The 23564-nt window shown below is 36.8% G+C and overlaps 1 pseudogene; it reads left to right on the forward strand.

Moving 5' to 3' along the window:
• Window positions 1-650: 650 nt before the first annotated feature.
• LOC127490923 (S-adenosylmethionine decarboxylase proenzyme-like) overlaps window positions 651-23564 on the forward strand; it is an 80776-nt pseudogene continuing 57862 nt past the window's right edge.

The following is a 23564-nucleotide window of genomic DNA, read 5'->3' on the forward strand; positions in this document are numbered from 1 at the left end:
TGCCATAACCTAAGTATTTCTACCGGCTCTCCAGCTGCTCTCAACAGTCTCCCTACCCTCTGCCACTGTTGCTCATCTAATTCACCACTTTCCACAAACCATGGTGATGTCTTGGCAACGGCCCTAGTGAACGCGCATACTGTAGCCGCCTTAACGGGCGTCCCCGCAGTCTTTAACAAGCAGCTCAGTAGCACGCGCAACCTAGTGGTGGACGGAGTATTACCCATTGGAGATAAGAAGAACTTCCGCCTATTTCCCGGCGTTCCTAAACACTCTGTACTCCCGCCTTTTAAGGGACTCCTTTACTCCTTTTCTGGCGCTTAATTCCCCCGTCTTCTTCGACGGAACCGCGGTCTCTATTCTTATTCCTTTACTAACTGAATTTCCGTGCACACGCACACTTACCTTTGTTCCTTGCCTATTCCTGCGATTAGTGAGGCGATCCAAGTCACGGCACCACTTGCTGTTCCCTTGCCCGCAAAGGAAGGACGATACTCGCAGCTAATCGGTCTTCAGTAGACTTTTATTAAGAAAATAACAGCGACAGAGAAAGCATGAAAGGAGGAAGAGAGGAGAGAGAAAAAAGCCCCTCCTTCCTGTGCACACAGCTTATATACGAAATTCAACCAATCGCAAGCGGGCTCTAGTCCATGCACGGAACACTCCAATCCGCTGCTTGTTCATGCGGTGTGCACACGTCCTCGGGCCAATCAGATGAAGTGTCATGCAGCAGGCAGGCTCGCTGCACAGTCCTCGGCGCCATCTTGTTGTTTACGAGACAGGCTCAACTTCTCTGGAAAGTCCCGACCGCTGGAAAGCATTGCCCTAACCGAAACGAGCAACATCCGCCTTGCAATAAAGACACAACGACAGCTATCAGACCAAACCCTGACATGCGGACCCCATGGCTGGCCAGCCCATGGGGCCCCACAAGTATATACATGGAAATATCAGAAATATCCTCAGACCAAAATCAAGTCACTAAAAGGTAAACTCATTCAAAGGTGGAACACAACAGTCCCAAGTTTGTCTGTCCTCTTGTAGGAGCATCTTATTATCTCCATGAGAATAAACAAATGAATAAAGAACATTACAATTCTCAAATCCTGCCCAGTATGTTGGGCTTATTTGTGCATTTAATAATGTATTTCCACAATTACACCTTGTGCTCTCAAAAATGTACATAGAAAAGTATTTAGGTAAAGGCAGTATGAAGGGAAAGATTATAAAATTATCAGACTTTTCTGAATTCCCTGTTGTAGCCCATATGTTCATATCAACACAATAGGAGTCTACTCCAACTTTTCTTCTACACCAGAGATGTTGTTATAGTTGTTTTTGTTGCTGTTGTTGTTGCATACAATGTGAACTGATAATGTTTATATATTTTTCCTACTAATGGTAAGAAATTAAGGAGGTGATAAAAACTTCACTAATGTTAGTAAAAATCATTCACCATTGATGGTATCTGGAAGTGATGTTTCTGAGGTGGCCTTTCACATCATCTCCATGGATGGAAGTTAGATTAAAAATTTTTGCATGGATATTTTCTTATGTGAGAGCAGTTTTTTATTTAATTTTTTAAATTTATATAAATGGAACAAATTTCATGCATCCCATACATTCACTTTTAAGTACATAGTGACACTTCCCACACCATCCTCCCACCCTCCCTCACTTCCACCCTTTCTGCTGCTTTGTTTCTTATTTTTCTTTCAATTTTTGTGATAATATGCTGTTTTTTTCTTTGAGAACAAGTTTTATCATTAATCAAAGAAGCACCTAAGGAAACAAGCAATAGAGTTGGACACTTAGGCTTATTTATTTATTTATTTTGACAGGCAGAGTTAGACAGTGAAAGAGAGAGACAGAGAGAAAGGTTTTCCTTTTCCCGTTGGTTCACCCCCTAAGTGGCTGCTATGGCCGGCGTGTTGTGGCCGGCGTGCTCTGCTGATCCGAAGCCAGGAGCCAAGTGCTTCCTCCTGGTCTCCCATGCAAGTGCAGGGCCCAAGGACCTGAGCCATCCTCCACTGCCCTCCAGCGAGGGCTGGACAGGAAGAGGAGTGACCGGGACAGAATCTGGTGCCCCAACCAGGACTAGAACCCAGTACCGGCGCTGCAGGTGGAGGATTAGCCTAGTGAGCTGCGGCGCCTGCCTGGACACTTAGGCTTATTTAAAACTTATGAGACATAAGAATATCCTCCGCTTAATACACTAAAATGAAGTGAATCTTTGAGAACAAGTTTTATTGTCAGTGGTCACCCGAGGCTCTTGACATGAACTGCCTAGGCTATGGAAGCCTTGTGAATCCACAAACTTCTTTAAGATTTACACAAGACCATAAGCAAAGTGGAGTTCTCCCCTCCAGTCAGAGAAAAATACATCCTTCTTTGATGTCCACTTCTTTCCACTGGGGTCTTTTCAATTAACTTTATACACATCTGATTAACTTTATGTTGAGTAAAGGGTTCAACAAATAGTATTAAAAAAAAAAAGTGTTCTTCAACAGTCAAGACAGTAGTATTAACATGGTAGATTTTTGACTTATCTATTAAGATGCATAGAAAGCCAGCATAGCATATCTGAGTGCCTACATTTTAGTTTTGGTTCCACGTCTTATTACAGCTTCCTGCTAATGTAGATCTTGTGAGGCAGCTCAAGTATTTGAGTTCCTGCCACCCATATGAGGAACCGAGATTAAATTCCTGGCTCCCAGCTGTAGCTGGTCCTAGCTCCAGCTATTCAGGCATTTTTGGACTTCGCCAGCAAATGGGAGATCATTGTGTCTCTATTTCTTTCTCACTGCCTCTACATCTCAAATAAATAACATAATAAAATACATAAATACTATTAAAAACTATGTTTCTGAAAAAGAAAGCAGTGGAATATTTGAGAGGATACAATAAATTATGTAATTGCTACCAATGTCTTAAATCCCATTAATGCGATCTTAAAGCAGCAAAAATAACCTTACATATTTTTAAAGATTTTTTAATCATTAGACATACATACCATTTTTGAATTTTTATAAGCTTATCATTAAATGTTAGTCTTCAGGTTACAAATTATTTATATCTATGGTTGCTATGTAAATTTTTAATTTTAGAGATCAAAATAGTCCTAACCTGCTTAGAATAAGTTAGTTCGTCCTGAACCATTTTTGTTTTGTGTCAGAACCCTTCTAGTGTTCTTTTCTTTTTCTTCCCTTTTGGTTGGTATAATAAATAAATAAGTTATTGTGTCCAAGGAGACTTGTCCCACTGTTTATCAGATAGCAAAACAGCTAAAATGACAATTTTGGTAATAAAAGGTAAGACTTATGTGTCACTAGCACTTTTCTAATCACCTTATATGTTGAGCACATTTAATTTCTTGACATCTTCCTGAGCTATTTTAAACACATGAGTTACATATCTGTGCTAGTATTATCATATTCTGTTCAGTAAGGATGGCTTTAGTCATTTTAATGGATAATTTTTATCTTAAAGCATTCCTTTCCATACTTTCTAATGATCTCCATTAACTAAACTTTGCAAACAATGTAATGCATCTACTTTATGTGTTTTAGGGCACCTTTATGTGTCTTTTTTTTTTTTCAACACTGAACTATTTTTACATTTATTGGTTTTTGCAAAAGTGTCCCTCCAATAGTTTTGTGAGTATTCACTACCAGCTGAAGGTAATGTGCACAGTCTGTGAAGGACAGGCAAAATAACAAGTGATGACTTGGCACTTGCTGAAAGGAGACTTCGAGTTAAGAGAAACGTTTATAACTTATAATTATCCACTGAGTAAAATTACAAATGTGTTCTATTGATGCTGTAAGCTAATGCTTGAGGTTTCTTTCCCATTAAAAGAAACAGTGTCATCTTCATGTTAATTATAATGAGACTTAATGTACTCATAAAAATTTTTACCTGCTGGAACAAATTTGGGACTGAATAAAGATAGAATGAGAGCTTTAAAGGGCAATAAAATTGCTAAATTTTTACTTATGAAACTTTATAGTTAATAAGATGAAAAAGAAATATAAAAAGAACAAGAAAAATGGAGATATAAACAGATAATCTTATTCCCTAAACTAATTAAATATGATTTGATTATGGCAAAATATGGTATTTTAAAATGTCATTTATTTATGTGCCTTTGAGTTTTGACCTAAAGCCTGTTCACATTAAGCACAATGTAGAATGTAACTGATTTCTTGGATGGTATTATGTTCATCTTTGAATGCAATTCTGAAACAGATCTAATTTTAAGATATCTACTTCCTTGTTTGATTGTACTTTTCATTATATTGTTCTCAGTCCAGACAACTCTCTTAAATTGCACAATATTCTGATGGATTTTCTTTATAATTTGTATGATTGATTTCAAATTTTGGCTTTTAGAATGATAGTTTTATGTGATTTATTTTTTACTAGGGATTTTCTTAAACAAGGATTGTCCATTTTTAGTCTCACTTGCATTTCTGCAATAATAATGCAAGCATTTTGGTATTTACTTATATTTCTTTCCATTTTTTGAATGACAACTTGTGACCATTTCACTGATTACCAGTTGGTAATATAATTATTACATTGTTCCTTGTCAAGTCCATTGTGGAGTTAGCAACATTACATCAGTCAAAATCTTTATATTTTCAGATTGCATAATATTAATTTCATTTTTTATATATTTCACAAATTTCAACTTAAGCCTTAAATTATATTTTAAGTGAATTATATTCTTCACCAAGCATATTGACTTTGCAAACTTTATATGATAGATTTATGAAAATAATAGATCATCTTTATGGAATCTTTGGCCTCAAATTCGTGACCTCATTCTGATTCTCAGAAAATATTGGGCAACTATTCTCAAAAAAATGGTATATATATCCACATTTGATTTAAATGTGTCAAAATATTTTTAAAATGGCCGATTTGAAAACTAATACAATAATACAATTTTTATTAAAAAAAGAAAACATTAGACAAACACCAATTAAGCAATAAAACCACTAATAGATCATAACTGGTCAGTATTTTTCAAAAGCATCCACCAGTGACAGGAAGAATTAAGAGGAAGAAAAATTCTTACATCATGGAGAAATGACTGTCAAATTACTAAATGCAATGTGGGCGTCTAGATAGGATTCCTGCATAATGAAAGGACATTCAATAAAATTGGTGAATTTGAAAATATATACATTTTAGTTAACAATATTATGCAAATATTTTCTGTTTTTATTGTATAATAGTTGTATGAATTGTTAACAATAAGAGAAATCCAGCAAAGACCAAAGTGGGGCTCTTTGCTATTACTACAAAATTTCTGTAAGTTTATAATTACTCCTACATTTTAAAATAATTTTAGTAATATAATGTTAATGTATTATATTTTAAAATATTCAGCAGGCCGGCGCCGCTGCTCACTAGGCTAATCCTCCGCCTATGGCGCCGGCACACCGGGTTCTAGTCCCGGTCAGGGCGCCAGATTCTGTCCCGGTTGCCCCTCTTCCAGGCCAGCTCTCTGCTGTGGCCCGGGAGTGCAGTGGAGGATGGCCCAAGTGCTTGGGCCCTGCACCCCATGGGAGACCAGGATAAGTACCTGGCTCCTGCCATCGGATCAGCGCGGTGCGCTGGAAGCCCTTTCTCTCTGTCTCTCTCTCTCACTGTCCACTCTGCCTGTCAAAAAAAAAAAAAAAAAATCTAAAAAAAAAAATAATAAAATATTCAGCAGTTACTAATATAAAATGACACAGTCCTGAATTTTCGTTTTGAAAAAATGCTTACAGTATGCTTCATACTGTGAGATAAGAAAGGAAAACGTATCTACAATTTCTACAACAACAGAAAGAAAAGAAATAAAGCAATGGTAGTGGGAAGCTAACCTGATCTCTGGGAGTCAATGTCTGGGAGAAGGCACACTTCCACATGCCAGCTTATCTTCTGCATGCAGGACTGGTATTACCCATGCAGGATAGTGACCCTGTCCATTGTATTTTGTGGTAATAGTGAGCCCTATTCACGCTAAGGCCAAGTGAATGATTGTCTCAAGTTGACAGAGGAAAAGGCTATTAGTTCCTTTAAAAAGAGGTGAGCAAATTTTGCTAAGCAGAAATCTCTGCATTGAGCAAGTTATGCAGAAGCAATTTCAGATAGGAGTTGTCATACCTCACAAGATTCAGGGAGCAGACCTGTGTCATTGACACCACCTGAGTGGGTAGAGATGCGAATGCAAGGTGGTAAGAAGCCCATAGGTTCTTCCAGAAGATCTCACATGGATAGCTATTTCTCTCCATGAATTCTCTGGAGACTTTGGACATTTCTGCCCAGTTTTGCCAGTCACAGTTACAGCATCAATTCATATTTTCTATCTGCCCTATTGGGTAAAGGAAATTCAGTATTTGTGAGAAGTATTTTCCTCATAGAGGTACAGTCATCTGAAGCAATGCTAAATGTTCTCACCATGGCTGCTGGGAAGGCTTACTTCTGTCTCACACTTTCTCCCAGCCCCTAGAAACATTTCTTGTTTTAGGCAAAAATCAAAGCTAGTGTCAGTATTATCAGAATAAGTTGTTTATCCACCCAAAGGTGGCAGTATATTTTATCAAATGAATTAAAATTCAAAATATTTTGACTTCATTTGCAGATTGAATGATTCTGTTCCTTCTCTCATTCACTCCACATCTCACCAGTTAAGGAGAAAAACAGGACACCATTTGACATTTTAAATTTCAGGACATCATTAGTCCAGAATCAGGTTAAACAAAAGGCCTCAAATAACACCACATTTAGACCTGTTGGGCAGTTTATAAAAAAACTGTGATGCCCACAGTGTACCACAAAACAACAAATCAGCTTGTCTTGGGTAGAGATTTGGGCAACAATATTTTAAAGCAACATTTCAAACAAACCAACAGAACTCTAAAAGATTTCTTCCACAAAATTTTGAATAAAATAAAATATTGTTCGAAGATGTTGTGGAGGCTGCTACAGATCAAGGCAAATCACAGCAGAGGAGACCCAAAATATCAATAATCATGTAGAAATTGCTCAGACTCATTAGTAATTAGGAAAAATGCAAATTAAAACAATAATTACCTATAATTTCACACCCATTAAATTAAAAAATTTAAAAATAGCAATAATTAATACCATGATATAAGGCAAAAGAAACTTTCCTATACTGCTGGCAGAGCTGTAAATTGGAACAGTCCCTTTGGAGAGCAATTTCGGACTCCCCAATGAAGTGGAAGATGCACGCATATTACAACTCCGCAATTACGCTTCCCCAGAAACAGCCACATGCGCCTAGGCAGATGTGTGCAGGACTGTTCATTACAGGATTGTTTGTGATATAGAAACATTGCAAATCATCTTAATTTTTGTTCAAGAGAGTAAATCAAGAAGTTGTATTATGGGCTGGCATCATGGTGTAGCAGGTATAGCCACCACCTGCGATGGATGCCAGTTCTGACCCGGCTGCTCCACTTCCAATCCAGCTCCCTGCTAATGGCTGGAAAAAGCATTGGAAGATGCCCAAGTGTATGAGCCTCTGGCACCCTCATGGGAAATGCAGATAAAACTCTTGACTCCTGGCTTCAGCCTGGTGCAGCCCTAGCCATTGCAGCCGTCCAGGGAGTGAATCAGAAAGCTCTCTCTCTCTCTCTCCCCTTCCTCCCTGTAATTCTGATTTTCAAAATCAATCAATAAATATTTAAATAAGTTGTATTATTCACAGATAGTAATGTATAGTCAGTAAAAATAGGAAAAAGGATTTCTTGTTTTAATGTTAATAATTATTTTTAAAAATGGGACCAGTATCTGGTCTAAACAATGTTTGAGACATTGATATCCCATATTGGAGTGTCTGGGTTCAAGTCCTACCTCTACTCTTGATTCCTGCTTCCAGGGGAAGCAGCAGGTGATTGCTCAAGTAGTTGGCACTCTGCATGCAAGATATAGATTTAGTTCTTTACACCTGGCTTCATTTTGGTTCTATTTGAGATATTTTGAGCACTTGGAGAATGAACTGGTGGATGGAAAATCAATCTCTTACTCTCTTTCTCTCACTTCCTGTCTCTCTGTCTCTTCTCAATCTGTCTCCTCTCATTCTCTGCCTTTCAAATAAATTAAATTTTAAAAACTGAGTAAAAATTAAATTCCCGAGTGAGCATAAAAGATACTAAATACAATTTTTTCGTGCAAAAGAAATTGCATGCTGTTTGGAGATTACTACATGTGAGACAAAACACAAAATATGCATGAGAATTTAAATGCCAAATTTAGGATGAAGTTTACCTCTTAGTGGGGACAATGGAGATAAGATTGAGAGGAATGAGTCAGGGGCTTCAATTGCATTTTATTACTTAGATTTGCAGATGAGAAAGTACATATTACATTATTAAATATATTTTCATTTGTCAGAAACAGTTTAGCAAGCAATACTTTGCTTATTATGCATTTTATTCACAGAAAACTTAGTGCCACAATTCTGTACTTTTCTTTTGCAATTTGGAAGTCTCTTAGCTTACATAGATAATAAAATGTGAGGCACCATCTTTTTACATTTTTTAACCTGTATTTAAAATTGCCTAAACCAGAAAGTTTTACTGCACAGGTTTGGATCAAGATCACTGACAGTTCATCTTTTAAACTATAATTATTTCTCAGAGTGAACAAGTAAAAATTATTTTTTTCTTAAAATAATTCCATTACTTTGCTTCATGCTACCTCTAATCTCACAGATATCATTTCTTTGACCACTTCTGAAGAGAGAGAAACTTGCACAGGGACTGAAGAATTTCTCAGCACTACTCACTCGCATGAACGATGCATTAGCAGTCACAGGACATCTGCCAGGATCATTTCTGACTGCTACTCCAGGGGGGGCTCAGAAGAGTCCTCCGGCCCTCTGCCACACTCAGCGTGACCACTCCAGATAATTCTACCTCAAGGGCAGTAATCCAGGATTTCATTTCTAGTTTATTTTATAAGTCAGATGCCTTTTTAAATTGTTTTCTACCCTCCATTCCTGTTAATGAATTATTCACTTCTAGTTTTAGCAAGAGAGTACTATGTTCCTAAAGTTGTATTTATGAAATGCATGCAAATAAGTAAAAAAAAAATCAGTTCAACTGTTAGGCAGTTATTATATGCCATCAAACTTTACAGTGTTACAATGGTGTGTGAGTGTTTGAAAAATGACACTTTAGTGACAGTGAAAAAGTATCCAATTATCTATAATAAACCTTCATAGAAAAGGCTAGTAAGAGAGACACAAAACTATTGTATTTTAAGATTTTATTTATTTGAGAGAGTTACAGGGAAGAGGAGCGAAAAAGACAGAGACAAAGAGAGATGGGAGCGGGAGCGTAGAGAAACAGAGATCTTCTATCCACTGCTTCACTCTCCAAAAGCCTGGACTGGCCAGTCTGAAGCCAATAGCCAAGAATTCCATCCAGGTCTCCCACATGGGTGACAGGGACCCAAGTACCTGGGCCATCTTCTGCTGCTTTCCCAGGTACATTAACAGGGAACTGGATCAGAAGCAGATCAGACAAGATTGCAACTGGCATTCTGATATGAGATGCCTGCTGCAGAAGCCACAACTTAACCCACTGTACCACAACACAGGCCAAAAGCAATTCTGTCAAATAAGCAAATTTCCCTGTCGTTCAGACCCTGAACATGCCACCAACTAGTAATGCAACTATATGGTCAGGTGAGAATGTCTTCTGGTTCTTCAAGATTTCTTTACAGTGCTTCTAAAATTTCTATTAAGTCTTAATTGCTCTGAAAAGTCTCCTTATATACCCACCTGACCACCAAGTGAAGGCAAGAACTCTAGCATAGTCCCGATCCTTTACTAATACATAAGGAAAAATAAATTCTGCTTTAAAATTTCCATGTTAAATTTTCTAAAGTAATTATTTCCCTAGTGAGTTCATATTTTAGGAGTACTTTAAATATAATAACTTAAAATTACTAAATTTTCATGTAATTATGCTCCAGGATTTTTCAAAAATAAATAAACCTTGGAGATGACAATAGGGAACTTGAAGAAATTCATAGATAAATGGAATTAAAAGATGAATTTAGAAAGGAGGCGATAACCACCGCAGTTCAGATGTTTGGGATGCCTGCATCCCATCTTAAAGTGTCTGGGTTTGAGTCCTGGCTCCTTCCTGATTCCAGTTTCCTGCTAATGTGCACCCTGGGAGGCAGTAGATATTGGCTCCATTAAGTTGGGTCACTGACACCAAATGGGAAACCAGGATCCAGTTTCCAGCTTTTGATTAGTCCTGGCCTACCCCTGGCTGCAGTGGGCATTTATGGAATTAATCAGTGAATGTGAATATGAATGTGTGTGTGCACTCTCTCTCTCTCTCTTTGCGCTTGTTTGCCTATATGCCTTTTAAATAAAGTAAAATTTATAAAAATAAAAGAAAAACAGAAATAATTGTATTTTAGTTCAAAATATTTTGAAAGTATGGTTAGATTTTTCATAGCATTCATTTTCCATAAAAGTTTTAGAAAACTCTAGTAAATGACTATTTGTGGTCAGAATTCTTTCTTTAAAGATTTATTTATTTGAAAGTCAGAGTTTCAGAGAGAGACAAAGGCAGAGACAGAGAGACAGGGACAGAGACGGAGACAGAGACAGAGACAGAGACAGACAGACAAACCTTCCAACTGATGGTTCACTCCCTAGATGGCTGTAATATCCGGGGCAGAGCCAGGCTGAAACCGAGATCCAGGAGCCACATCCAGTTCTCCCAAATGGGTAGCTGGGGGGCAAACACTTGCACCATCTTCTGCTGCTTTTCTCAGACCATTAGCAGAGAGCTGGATCAGAAGTGGAGCAGCTGGGACAGGAACATGTGCCCATATGGGATGCCAGCATAACAGGTGGCAGCTTTATCCATTATACCAGGACGCCAAACCCTTGGTCAGAATTCTTGTTATGAAACAAATAAAAAATTACTAGCAGAAGAAACTTACAAATATAACTATGTCACAGCATTTTTCAATGTGGAAAAAATTCTAAAGTGAGATTCTAGAATTGACTTTCCACCACATACTGCAGAAGTGGCTAATTAGAAGAGCTGTACCTCCACCATCATCAGAGATCTAAAAATTAAGACAGTGATTCCAGTCCTGAGGTTTCAGAACTCTTTGAAAATTGGCACAAAGATGAAATATCTAATTCTTCAGACATATTTCTAAGAAAACTTTCTACTAGATATATATGAAAGGTGGAATCTAAATTTCATATTTGAACCTTAGCAACAAGGAAGACAGTTTATTGAATTGGAAGCTTGGGTTCAGAGGAAGCTGCTGTACTGGTAAAGCAGAAATTTTTGATGATGTATTTGAAAGAGAGATCTAAAGCTAGAGCGAGAGTGAGAGAGAATGAGAGAGCGCTCTTGCATCTGCTGGTTCACTCCCCAAATTGTTACAACAGCTTTGTCTGGGCCAGGCCAAAACCAGGGAGTCCCTCATGGTCTCCCACACAGGTGCCAAGGGCACGACCATTTGGGCCATCTTATGCTACCTTCTTAAGAACATTAGTGGAAGCAAGAGTGGAAGGCGAGTAGCTTGAACCTAAATCAGCACTTCAATATGGGGTGCTGTTACAGCAGACTGTGGCTTAAACCACTGCACCACAGCACTAGCCCTGTGAAGGCAGAAATTTATTCTGTGGGCACTCATAAAATGTGAAACATGTAATTACCAAAGTAGGCCACAGCACAGATGCGTTTATACAGTTACTAAACAAATTTCCACCGTACTCACTTTTGACTGCCCATCAAGAGTATCTTTGAACATAATATATTGCAGCAGTCCCACATGCAAATACAAACATGTTCATCCTTCCCCAAATGCAAGGCCCTGATTTCATCAATTTCTGAATATAGTTTCAAACCTGCGATTTCTAATCCATGGCAATTCATTTCTAATTTATTAACAGATTCATGCCAATGATCTGTAACCTGTGTATTTAGTAATAAAATTAACCCCAGCTAACATATCCTATATAAATAGAAAGTAGAAAAGCATGTCGGGAAAAATCAGTTAATAGAATTAACACATGGATATTTCTTTGCCCTTCATCTTTTAAACTGCTCCCAAGGGCAAAATATAAACTTCAATTGATTGCTGATGTGATATGATATTCCCTTTGATTTCAATCAGTACTTTAGTTGACTAACGATATCTTGCAGTCATGCACTGCATAATGATATTTCATTTAATGTAGAGCTACCTACAAACCAGTACACCCATAAGATTACAATGGAGCTGGAAATTTTTTTATCACCCACTGATATCATAGCCATTGTAACATCATAGCCCAAGACATCACGCGTGTTTTTGTGGTGATGCTGGAGTAGGCAAGCCTACTATGTGGCCAGACCTATAAAAGTAGAGTGCATACCATTATCTACAGCATAAAATACTTGATGATGGTAATAAAGTACTATTTTACTTTTTGTCTACTTACTTTACTTTTAAATAGTTTTCTATTATTATTCACCTAGTTAGAAAGAAATTTACTCTGAAATACGTTATACCAGTAGCACCCTCATACCTGGCATGTCTCTTGATTGCATTAATGCATAAAGAGACCACAGTAAGTGACTGACCCATACCATCTAGGTCCGTGTAGCTACAATATATTATGTTCAGTGACAAATTTACCTAATGACACATTTCTCAAATTTACTCCTGTCATTAAGTGATATATATGGCTGTAATTGTTTGGATATTTGATTATTCCTAAAGGATCTGAGCTTCTGTCAATATTACTAAATAATGGTTGCTGTTATTATATTCCATTAACTTTACCCACTAGAATTTCTTGAAAGCCACTTAGATCCTCTGTCGTTACATCTTTCAACAGCAACAGTTTTTTTCTTTATTAATTGGGAATGTCCATTCCAGGCAGTATGATAAAGCTCTTTTCCTCTTTGATCAGTGACATACCAAGCCCAAAATGGCCACTGATGGTAATTTAGCTAAATTCAAAATTCAATAGAAACATGCTAAATCTCCCAGTGGAAGCTGTATTGTTGGTTTTGTTCTACTAGTAAGTAGAACATAGTAAGATCTCTAAGGGAGTGGATCTCTAGGGGCTGGAGTTGTGGGCATAACAAGTTAAGCATCTGCCTACGATGCTGGCATACCATATGGGCACTGGTTTGTATCCGGCTGCTGCACTTCATATCCAGCTCCCTGCTAATGTGCCTGGGAAAGCAGTGGAGGGTGACCTAAGTGCTTGATCACCCACATGGAAGATCTGGGTAAAGCTCCTGTTCTGACTGTTGCTGCCCAGCCCATCATTGTAGCCATTTGAGAAGTCAACCTGCAGATGGAAGATATCTCTCTCTCACTGTCTTTCTCAATTCTGCCTTGCAAATAAATAAATACATCTTAAAAATAGTGAAATTCTAAATATCATTTATAAGAAAGTCTATATTTCATAAGTTTACCAGGAATTGTAATTGGAAGATGCTAGTGTAGTTTCTAGTGCTTGGAGTTTGGGCACATATTTCTAATGCTATGAAAAACAGTACTACATAGTTAGCACGAGTACATAGCCCATACCATTCCGGAAAGCCAGAAGTATTACCTCTATGATATTTTAACTATGTATTCTATGTAATAGTCCACCATTTTTTAAAGCTAGATGGATTTGTGTGTTGATACATATGGAAAAACTGATGTGATTGCGATCACAAGTATGATTTGTTTCTGACCTTGTTGTAAGGATAGGTTCTTTATTCGAAAAACATGTATTTATTTTTATTTTATTTGAAAGGCAGAGAGAGGGAGAGATATTGAGAGACAGATTGTGAGAGAGTGAGATCTTTTACCTGAGGGTTCACTTCCCAAATGCCTACAACCATGAAGTTGAGACAGGCCAAATCTTGGAGTTGGGAACTAGGAACTCAATCTGGATATTAAATTCAAGTTGTGAATCTCCCACAACTTACTATTTTCTCTTATACATACTTTTGCATCATAACTCAGGCCCTTCTACTGCCTAAAACTTTGTAGGAGAATACAGTGAATATGGAAAAGAAAAAAAAATACTCAGCAAATACAAGAGAAAATTATACCTTTCTAATACTATGATATTAACAAGACATTTTAGGAACAAGGTTTTCATCAGATTATAACAGAAAAAAAGTTCTTGAGTTACATCAATAGCTCAGAGACCACAGTGTAAATCAGAGACTATTTCTCAAATTGACATTATTTTTGATAATCATTAATTTGTGTTACTGTTTGTGGCTGAAGGAATGTGTTGTAAATACATGTTGAATTACTTATGATTCAATAAAATGTACCATCTTTGCTTAAGCATGATTTTTAACCTGAAGAGAGTGATTCAGAGAAGCATATCAGTGCCAGGGCGAGATTTTTAAGGGGGTTTTATCATTGATAATGGTCAGTGCTATTAACTAGTTGAAAGAACGCTTTGTGAACCACTTATTATTTATGATTCATACAGAATTTCCACATATAGTTTTTATGGATCTTTGTTCCCAGAAGTCCCTAGAATATTACTCTTCAATTTGCAACATAAAGTATTAATTGAATTCTAAACTAAAATGTATAAAATAATCCTAGAAATAATGGTCACTTTAGCCTTAATGATCATGATTATCTTCACACTTAATGTTGCCATCACTCATTCTCTTTGTCTTAGGCTCATAGCATACTTCATTTTACATTTTAGGTTTTTTTTTTAATAAGATATTTCTGTTGTCTGAATAAACTGGTTGTATTTTTTATTTGTATTTATTTATTTTAAAGATTTATTTTATTTATTTTAAAAGTCAAAGTTAGAGAGAGAGAAAGAAGGAGGGAGAGAGAGAGAGAGAGAGAGAGAGAGAGAGAGAGAATCTTCCAATCTGCTGGTTCATTCTTCAAATGGCCACAAGGGCCAGGGCTGGGCCAGACCAAAGCCAGGAGCCAGGAGCTACACCCGGGTCTGCCACGTGGGTAGCAGTGGCCCACACACTTGGCCATCCTAGGCTGCCTCCCAGAAACATCAGCAGGGAGCTGGATTTGAAGTGGAGCAGCCGGTATTGGACCCAGCACCTATATGTGATTCCAGTGTCACAGACAGTGACTTTACCTGCCACGCCACAATGCCAGCCTCAAACTGGATGTATCTTTATTTGGGTTTATTGCTGGTTGAAAGAAGCAGTATTTATAGGATTTTTCTGGTAGTGTTAGTAACATGTGATAGGACTCCAGCTCTCTGTGGTAATGAAGCATAAAAAAAGCCAGTGTATCAAGAAAATATTATATCAAATTAATCAATATTGAAACAAGAATATCATAGCTTGAAGTTATTTTGACTGACATCTAGAATAATTCATTTATGTTTGTCAGGTGAATAAACTTAGCAATAAATAATTTTCCTCATTAATGTAAAGATTAATTTCACTGTTAACCAAATCTTTCATATTTAGATGACTCATATTTTTCTGTTGCTAAGAGTATATTAATCATTACAGATGAGGGTTCTGCTAAGTCTAATTAGCAAGCAGATAATGCTTCTAATGTGTTTTCTTTGGAGTCATGCTGCTTAATTTTCTACCTTCATCCTATGATGTGTGCCTCTCATTGTATAAGGGTAATGGGGCAAACTGGTTAAAAAGCAGAGCACAACTAAGATTTAGCTTTTAATATCAGTGCTCAACTAAGAAAATAACGCAACCTGTACCCTTTTTCTATATCAGCTTTCATATAAGTCTGTTAAATCAGATTGGAATAAATAAACAAAAAGAGAAAAGGTGAGGTTTTTGTGGTGATGCAGCCAGTAATGATGCTGTCGGCAATGCTGGCATCTCAGTTGGGTGCTGGTTCATGTCCTGGCCGTTCTACTTCCATGCTAGCCCTCTGCTAATGCACTGGGCAAAGCAGCTGAGGATGGATGCTGTGTTTGGACTGTTAACCCACATGGGAGACCCAGATTAAGCTTCAGCTTGGCCTAGCACCAGGCATTGTGGCCATCTGGGAAGTGAACCAACAGATGGGAGGGCTTTATTTCTCTGTCTCTCTGAAGTTTGGAGGATTCCTTCCCTTTCGTTTGTTTTGAATAGTTTGAGAAGAATTGGTATGCCAGTATATTACAATGCAAAACCCAAGGATCCATCATCAGGTTTGAGAGAAGCAGTACCTCTAAGTCTGAAGATTCTTTGAATGTAGTGCTTCTTATTCCCAAAGACCCCAAGTGTTGTTCCTCCTACTTCTGTATTTTACAAGTGAAAATATAAGTAATATATTAGATGTCTTACTGTCTTATTTGCATAAAGACTTATAAAAAACATAATACCATGAAATGATTATATTCTTTTTAATATATGATATTTTAATGATCCATGTTTGTAATGCATTTTCTATTATACAACATAATTTAGCAGAGATTGTTTCATTTCAATTTTCCACCTCTCATTTAATGACAAGGATAGGTATTACTAATTCAATTTTAATAGAACATGAGGCTGGTAAAGCAAAATTAATGAATTTGTTCTAAGCTAAATAGTAATTGTAAGAATCATAGTTTCAACTCAGTTCTACAGGTTTCAATTTAGTTCTCTTTGTTTTACAAAATATACGTAGTTTACCAGTATACATGTGATTTTTTTTTCTTTTTTCTTTTGTTTTAAGTAATAATCACGTAATATTTTTGTCAACTCATCACTGGCTTCAATGTAACATTAAATTGTTTAATTATTTGAAATTAAATGATGTTTAAAATTTGAATCAAAAACCAATTCATAGATTATTCATGGGTTAAATTTTTCTACATACATGCCTGCACACTAAACAAATGAATAAAAACATGATAAGAAAATATGTACATCCTAATGCTGCTGATTATTTTTAAGAACAACAACAATAAAAACAAATGAAAAATGTTCATATTTGCTTTATTCAGATTCACACCTAGAGGAGTATCTAAGAATTCAATGGCAAACGTAAATAAATAAATACAGGGGCCAAATGAATTCAGAGAGACAAACAACAAACCTGGTAACTATGTGTCTATAGCTTTTATGTGAATTCCATTAAATGGCATCATCTTACATAACTAAAGTAAGACTCTGAGCAACTTTTATAAAACAGCTTTTATAAAACTATCATTGCTTGATAGCTTCTTAAAAGTTATAATAGTGTATAAAATAGAGGGCATTTTAACATTTCTCTTAAGTGTACATGCCCTGAATTACTAACTTACCAAATGTGACACCTAGAAATGTGGCTTGCAATACATGTCCATCTGTGCTTTCATAATTCTGTCTCGTGATTTTGGCTTTGTCAGCTGTTTGATTTCTCTGCTATACTAGATTTCCAACTGCTGAGTTGGAAATTACATTGCAGTGCATTACAGATGCTGGGTGCATTGCGTATGGGAAGAATGCTGCCCATTTTTCAGATGTGCAAATCAAGTCTTGGATGAATAAAGCAGCGTGCCAGAGGTTATACAGCTAGAGAATAAATGAACCCAGATGTCTCTTGAACTCAGAATTGCTGACATACATTGGTCTTACAGTGCCATATCTGAAATTATTTATTCAATTTCCACATTTTTACTGGCTGATCACTCCTGGACAAATTTCTAAAGCTGGAAAAGTAGATTTTTTTTTCTATTTCTCATTTCAGAAAAATTCTGCTTCTTTTGCCACTTTGATACCTAAGGAGATCACAAATGAAAGGGGAAGATAGATTGCAAAACCAAAATTATGAGACATTTAATTAAGAATTAAAGCAGTAACTTTCTCTTTTCCCCAAGTCCTAAAATGAGAGAACTTCTTTGTTATTAATACATTCCTAACTATTTTATAATATTTTATGACATAGAATAACTACTGTGATATTCTCCGTATAACATGGAATCCCTGTAAGGAAATTTTAAATTTCCTATAAGGAAATTTTGAATTTTAAATCCCTGTAAGTGCAAAACTCAGGCAGAAAGTATTAATGACAATTTTACAAATGAGAAAAAGTAATTCCCATTGAAGTCAATAAATTCCCTGAAATCAAGTACATATATAGACTCAGAATTCAAATACAAGTTTGCTTCATGTAAATTAAGTATACAATCTTAATAATATTGTTTGATTGCTAATGATATTAATTATATACAGTGGATAGCCTTGGGTGATCACTGACATCATACATAAGAGTGTTAATTGTTAAATTACCAACAGGAGTCACTGCGCACTAACTTCCCATGCAGGATTTCTGTACTCGAAGAGTTGTATTATGAGAGTTAACAGTAAAACTTGTTTCTCAAAGATTTATTTTGTTTTAGTGTATTAAGTGGACATTAGTTTTAGTGTATTAAGTGGATATTCCTATGTCTCATAAGTTTTAGCTATGCCTAAGTGTCCAACTACGTTGCTTGCTGTCTTAGGTACTTCCTTTTCTTTTTTTTTTTTTTTTTTTTTTTTTTTTTTTTTTTTTGACAGGCAGAATTAGACAGAGAGACAGAGAGAAAGGTCTTCCTTCCGTTGGTTCACCCCCCAAATGGCCACTATGGCCAGTGCGCTGCTCCGATCCGAAGCCAGGAGCCAGGTGCCTCCTCCTGGTCTCCCATGCAGGTGCAGGGCCCAAGCACTTGGGCCATCCTCCACTGCCCTCCCGGGCCACAGCAGAGAGCTGGACTGGAAGAGGAGCAACCAGGACAGAATCTGGTGCCCCAACTGGGACTAGAACCCAGGGTGCTGGTGCCGCAGGCCGAGGATTAGCCTAATGAGCCGTGGCGCCAGCAGGTACTTCCTTAATTAATGATAAAAACTCATTCTCAAGGACTTATTTTCTTTTAATGTATTAGGTGGAGGATATTCTGATGTTTCATAAGTTATAGTTGTGTCTAAGTGCTCGAAAAAGATGTATCAATCTAGGATGCTTCTCTAAAGTTACTTAAGTTTCTTTAAAAAAAAAAAAAGTGAAATTAGCTTTGAGATGCATTGACTTTGAACAGCCCTTGTCTCAACTGTTGAGGAATAGTTTTTTTTTTTTTTTTGTGTGTGTGTGTGTGTGTGTGCGAATTGTTGAACTCTTTATTTAGTATAGAGTTGGTCTTCTGTGTATAAAGTTAACTGAAAGTGAATCTTAGCTGACAATGGGACTGGGAATGGGAGAGGGTGGAAGTGGAGGGGTAGGAGTGTGAGAGGGAGGGTGGGTATGGTGGGAAGAATCACTATATTCCTAAAGTTGTATTTATGAAATGTATGAAATTTATATTCCTTAAATAAAAGGTTTCTTTGAGGAAAAAAATTTAAAAATTATATACAGTGTCAAGTCCAATGTTGTATCTACATTTAAAATGTTCATTTTCCATAAAAATATATTTAGAACAAATTGACTTTCAAAAATTATAGGAGGACTTTTAAAAGTCTGGAGATGTTATTGCTTTTTATAACATTGATAAGTAAGTCACTTCAGCAATGTAAATAATTATTCAGCTACAAAAATATGAAATTATACCATTTGTATCAAAATAGATGCAAGTAAAGACATCAAGTTGAATGAAATAAGCTGGATCCAGAAAGACAAATATCCCCTTTACATGTGGGAGATAAAATATTTTTAAAAATTTTAAAAACAAAAACAAAATGAGTGTGTGTATCAGCATTTCAGCAAATATTGTTTCATCAAGCTTTGTTTTATATCTTTCTCAAACCAATGGTTAGACATCATACAGTGTTTTAGTTTTGATTATCTGTGTTTATTTTAAAATTTGCTGTTTATGGTTAAAATGGGGATCTTTTCAAAAGATTACTTCTTATAGCTCTTGCCTATATTACCACTGAGCTTTTTCACCTTTTACTTTTTGATTTTTTTTTTTTTCGTGGAGTATTGAGAGAGAGAGATAAAAGCAAAAGAAAGAAAAGGGCCAGCGCCGTGGCTCAATAGGCTAATCCTCCGCCTAGCAGCGCCAGCACACCAGGTTCTAGTCCTGGTCAGGGCATTGGATTCTGTCCTGGTTGCCCCTCTTCCAGGCCAGCTCTCTGCTGTGGCCAGGGAGTGCAGTGGAGGATGGCCCAAGTACTTGGGCCCTGCACCCGCATGGGAGACCAGGAGAAGCACCTGGCTCCTGGCTTCGGATCAGCGCGGTGCGCCGGCCTTGGTGGCCATTGGAGGGTGAACCAATGGCAAAAAGGAAGACCTTTCTCTCTGTCTCTCTCACTGTCCACTCTGCCTGTCAAAAAAAAAAAAAAAAAAACTATAAAGGCATTCAGATGAATAAAAAAAAAGAGAAAGAAAAGGAAGGGAGGGAGGAGGGAAGGAAAGGAGAGAGGGAGGGAGGGAGGGAGGGAAATATTGTATTCTTACAATTGTATCTAGGAACTACATTGAAATCTGTTCTGTTTATATGAAATCACATTTGTTATATATTAATGTTAGCCGTCGCAAAACACACCAAACAACGGAGTAAGGGAAAGGATTTATTGGGGAACACCCAACAGACCGGAGTGAAGGGGCGGCGAAGAGAAAGAGAGAAATAGAGTATAAGAGAGAAACCGAGAGGAGAGGAGCTAGCAAAGAGAGAAGAGAGATGAGAGGAGCCAACAGAGAGAGCAACCAAGAGACCAGAGAAGGAGGCTAGAGAGAGGAACCGAGAGAGCACAGGAGAGAAAGGCCAAGAGAGCAGGAGGGAAGAGGCAAGAGAGCACCTATTCAGGAACAGGCCCTTTTAAAACTTTGCCCGAGGGTGGGCAGAGAAGCAGGAGCAGTAAATTCCATTAGGATGGGGGTGGAGCCTGGCTCAGGTAGCTGGGCCATGAGGCCACCTGGCTAAAACTGCGCCAGTTTCCTAACAACATTAAGATTACAAGTGATAAGTGTGCTGTAGTAATTATCTTGAATTTTCTCCGACTCTGAGGATCTAAGGTATTAATACATTTCTTTTAAAGATAAGTAAATTTTCAGATGCTGGCATTGTGGCATGACAGAGAAAACTACAGGCTGCAATGCCAGCATCTAATATGAGTGCCAGTTTGTGTCCAAGCTGCTCTGCTTCTGATCCAGCTCCATGCTAATGGCCTGGGAAAAGCAGAGGAGAATTGCCCAAGCATTTTTGGGCCCCCTTCGTCCATTTGAGTGACCAAGATGAAGCTCCTAGTTCCTGGCCATTGCAGCCATCTGGGGAGTGAGAGTGGGTGGACGAGCTCTCTGCCTCTTGCTCTTTCTAACTCTTTCAATTAAATAAATAAATCTTTAAAAAGTAAAAAATAAATAAATAAATGAATAAATATATTTTCCAGATGAAAGAAAAAAGAGTGCTTCCATCCACAGACTGGATATTCAAGATTACGAGTTACATTTTAAATAATTCAAACTATCACATTTCAGAAAAAAGTTAAGTAAATTTAGCCACAAAGAATCAACATATCAGTTGATAGAATATAAGTAAATACATTTACTAAGACTATCAATATTAGAATCATCTTACCTAGGAATAGTGATAATTAGCATACATTAACCTCTACCCTCTTACGTGAGAAGGTGCTCTCAACCTTTTGTCAATGACTTATATCAGTGTTTTTACTCTTGCACATTCTCAACTGACACCTCTTCTTTCATCTACCCAACCCCCCAACCAAGTTCTTTGAAAATAATTCAATGTGCATTCTATGTGATAAAGAAATCCGGGCTAGTCCCTCTCTATAAAAATTTCTTCCAGTACTCTTTATAAGTTTTATTTCAGTATTGGTTTCATTATTATTATACTCTGTTACTCAAATGAATAAAAACCTATTCTTTGGTTTTTCTAGAATAATTGTTTTATGTTTTAGAATCCACATTCCTACTCAGCAGTGGGAGAATATAAAAAAAAACAAATTAATAAATAAGTTATATTTATGGGCAAATTTTTGTAAATTTTTATTTAAAACTATTTCAGGCTGACTTCTTAGTCTCTCTCAGTACTGCAAATAAACCAACAAACAATATAAATAAAAAATCTTTTATTTATATATTTATTTATAATAAAAACTATTATAGTTTTCACCACTATTCAAATCATGACAAGATCCTTGGATGCTTACTGACGCCATAAATAAGAGTGTCAATTGTTAAATCAACAACAGGAGTCACTGTGCACTTACTCCTCAAATAGGATCTCTGTCCTTAATGTGTTGTACTATGCGAATTAATGGTAAAAAATAGTCTTCAAACAGTACTTTATACTATGTGTTTCTGTGGGGGTGCAAACTGTTGAAATCTTTACTTACTATATACTAAATTGATCTTCTGTATATAAAGATAATTAAAAATGAATCTTAATGGAGAATGGGATCGGAGAGGGAGTAGGAGATGGGATGGTTTGCAGGTGGGAGGCAGGTTATGGTGGGAAAAACTGCTATAATCCAAAAGTTGTACTTTCAAAACTTATATTTATTAAATAAAAGTTTTCTAAAAAAAATAAAGGTATTTATGGTGTAACACATGGTAATTGTCAGATCTAGAATAATAAAACTCAAACTAGGTCTAAAAGTTGGTGTGACAGAAAATGTTCTTATTTTTCAGATTTTGTTCTTTATAGTATTGATAAAAACTTTCCTTTCTCAAAAACATCGGTGAGTCTTCATTTACTCTGAGTAGTATAATCCCACCGAAAGCTTTGTAAAGAAATCTTTTAGTTATTTTCATTTTAATGTATTTTTAAAACATGACCTTTTTTTTTTTTTTTTTTCACATGCAGAGTTAGACAGTGAGAGAGAGACAGAGAGAAAGGTCTTCCTTTTTCTGTTGGTTCATCCCCCATCCTGTGCTGATCTGAAGCCAGGAGCCAGGTGCTTCCTCCTGGTCTCCCATGCAGGTGCAGGGCCCAAGCACTTGGGCCACCCTCCACTGCACTCCTGGGGCCACAGCAGAGAGCTGGACTGAAAGAGGGGCAACCGGGACAGAATCTGGCGCCCCAACCGGGACTAGAATCCGGTGTGCCGGTGCCGCAGGCAGAGGATTAGCCTAGTGAGCCACAGCACTGGCCTCCACATAAAGTTTGATTTACTGCTTATCATCTATGGGTTATATAGAAAATAAAACTTCTAGATTCAATAGTATACGTATAAATTAAAATGTAATGATACATGAGAATTTTTTAATATACTTACCTTATAAACAAGTGTATAAGATACTTATGTTAGAAATAATTCAACAGGTAAACAAATCACAAATTTGATATTACTTTTCAAAAATGCATACTTTTAATACAAGACATCAGATGGTAGATTATGAATACTAACGATCAGGCAATTTCTTAGGATATGCAAATTAATTTCTAAAATAACTTTACTCAGCTGCAAAATGCAAAATAATTTGGTTCTCATAGGTGTTGTTAAGTTTAAATTATTCCAGTAAAGCATTTTATAGATTATGTTAAAAGTGTAACAATTTTTAAAATCTGATGTGCTCTGCATGTAAGGAAAAGTGTAAAAGTGCTGGTGGTGAAGGAAAGCCGGAAATGAACTGTTTCCTTTAATACATACTCCATTATTCTGATATTGCCTCAATTTCTATGATGCACACACTTAAACAATTGT

This window comes from Oryctolagus cuniculus, chromosome 11 (genome assembly GCF_964237555.1).
Source record: "Oryctolagus cuniculus chromosome 11, mOryCun1.1, whole genome shotgun sequence".
In the NCBI taxonomy this organism is placed as follows: Eukaryota; Metazoa; Chordata; class Mammalia; order Lagomorpha; family Leporidae; genus Oryctolagus; species Oryctolagus cuniculus.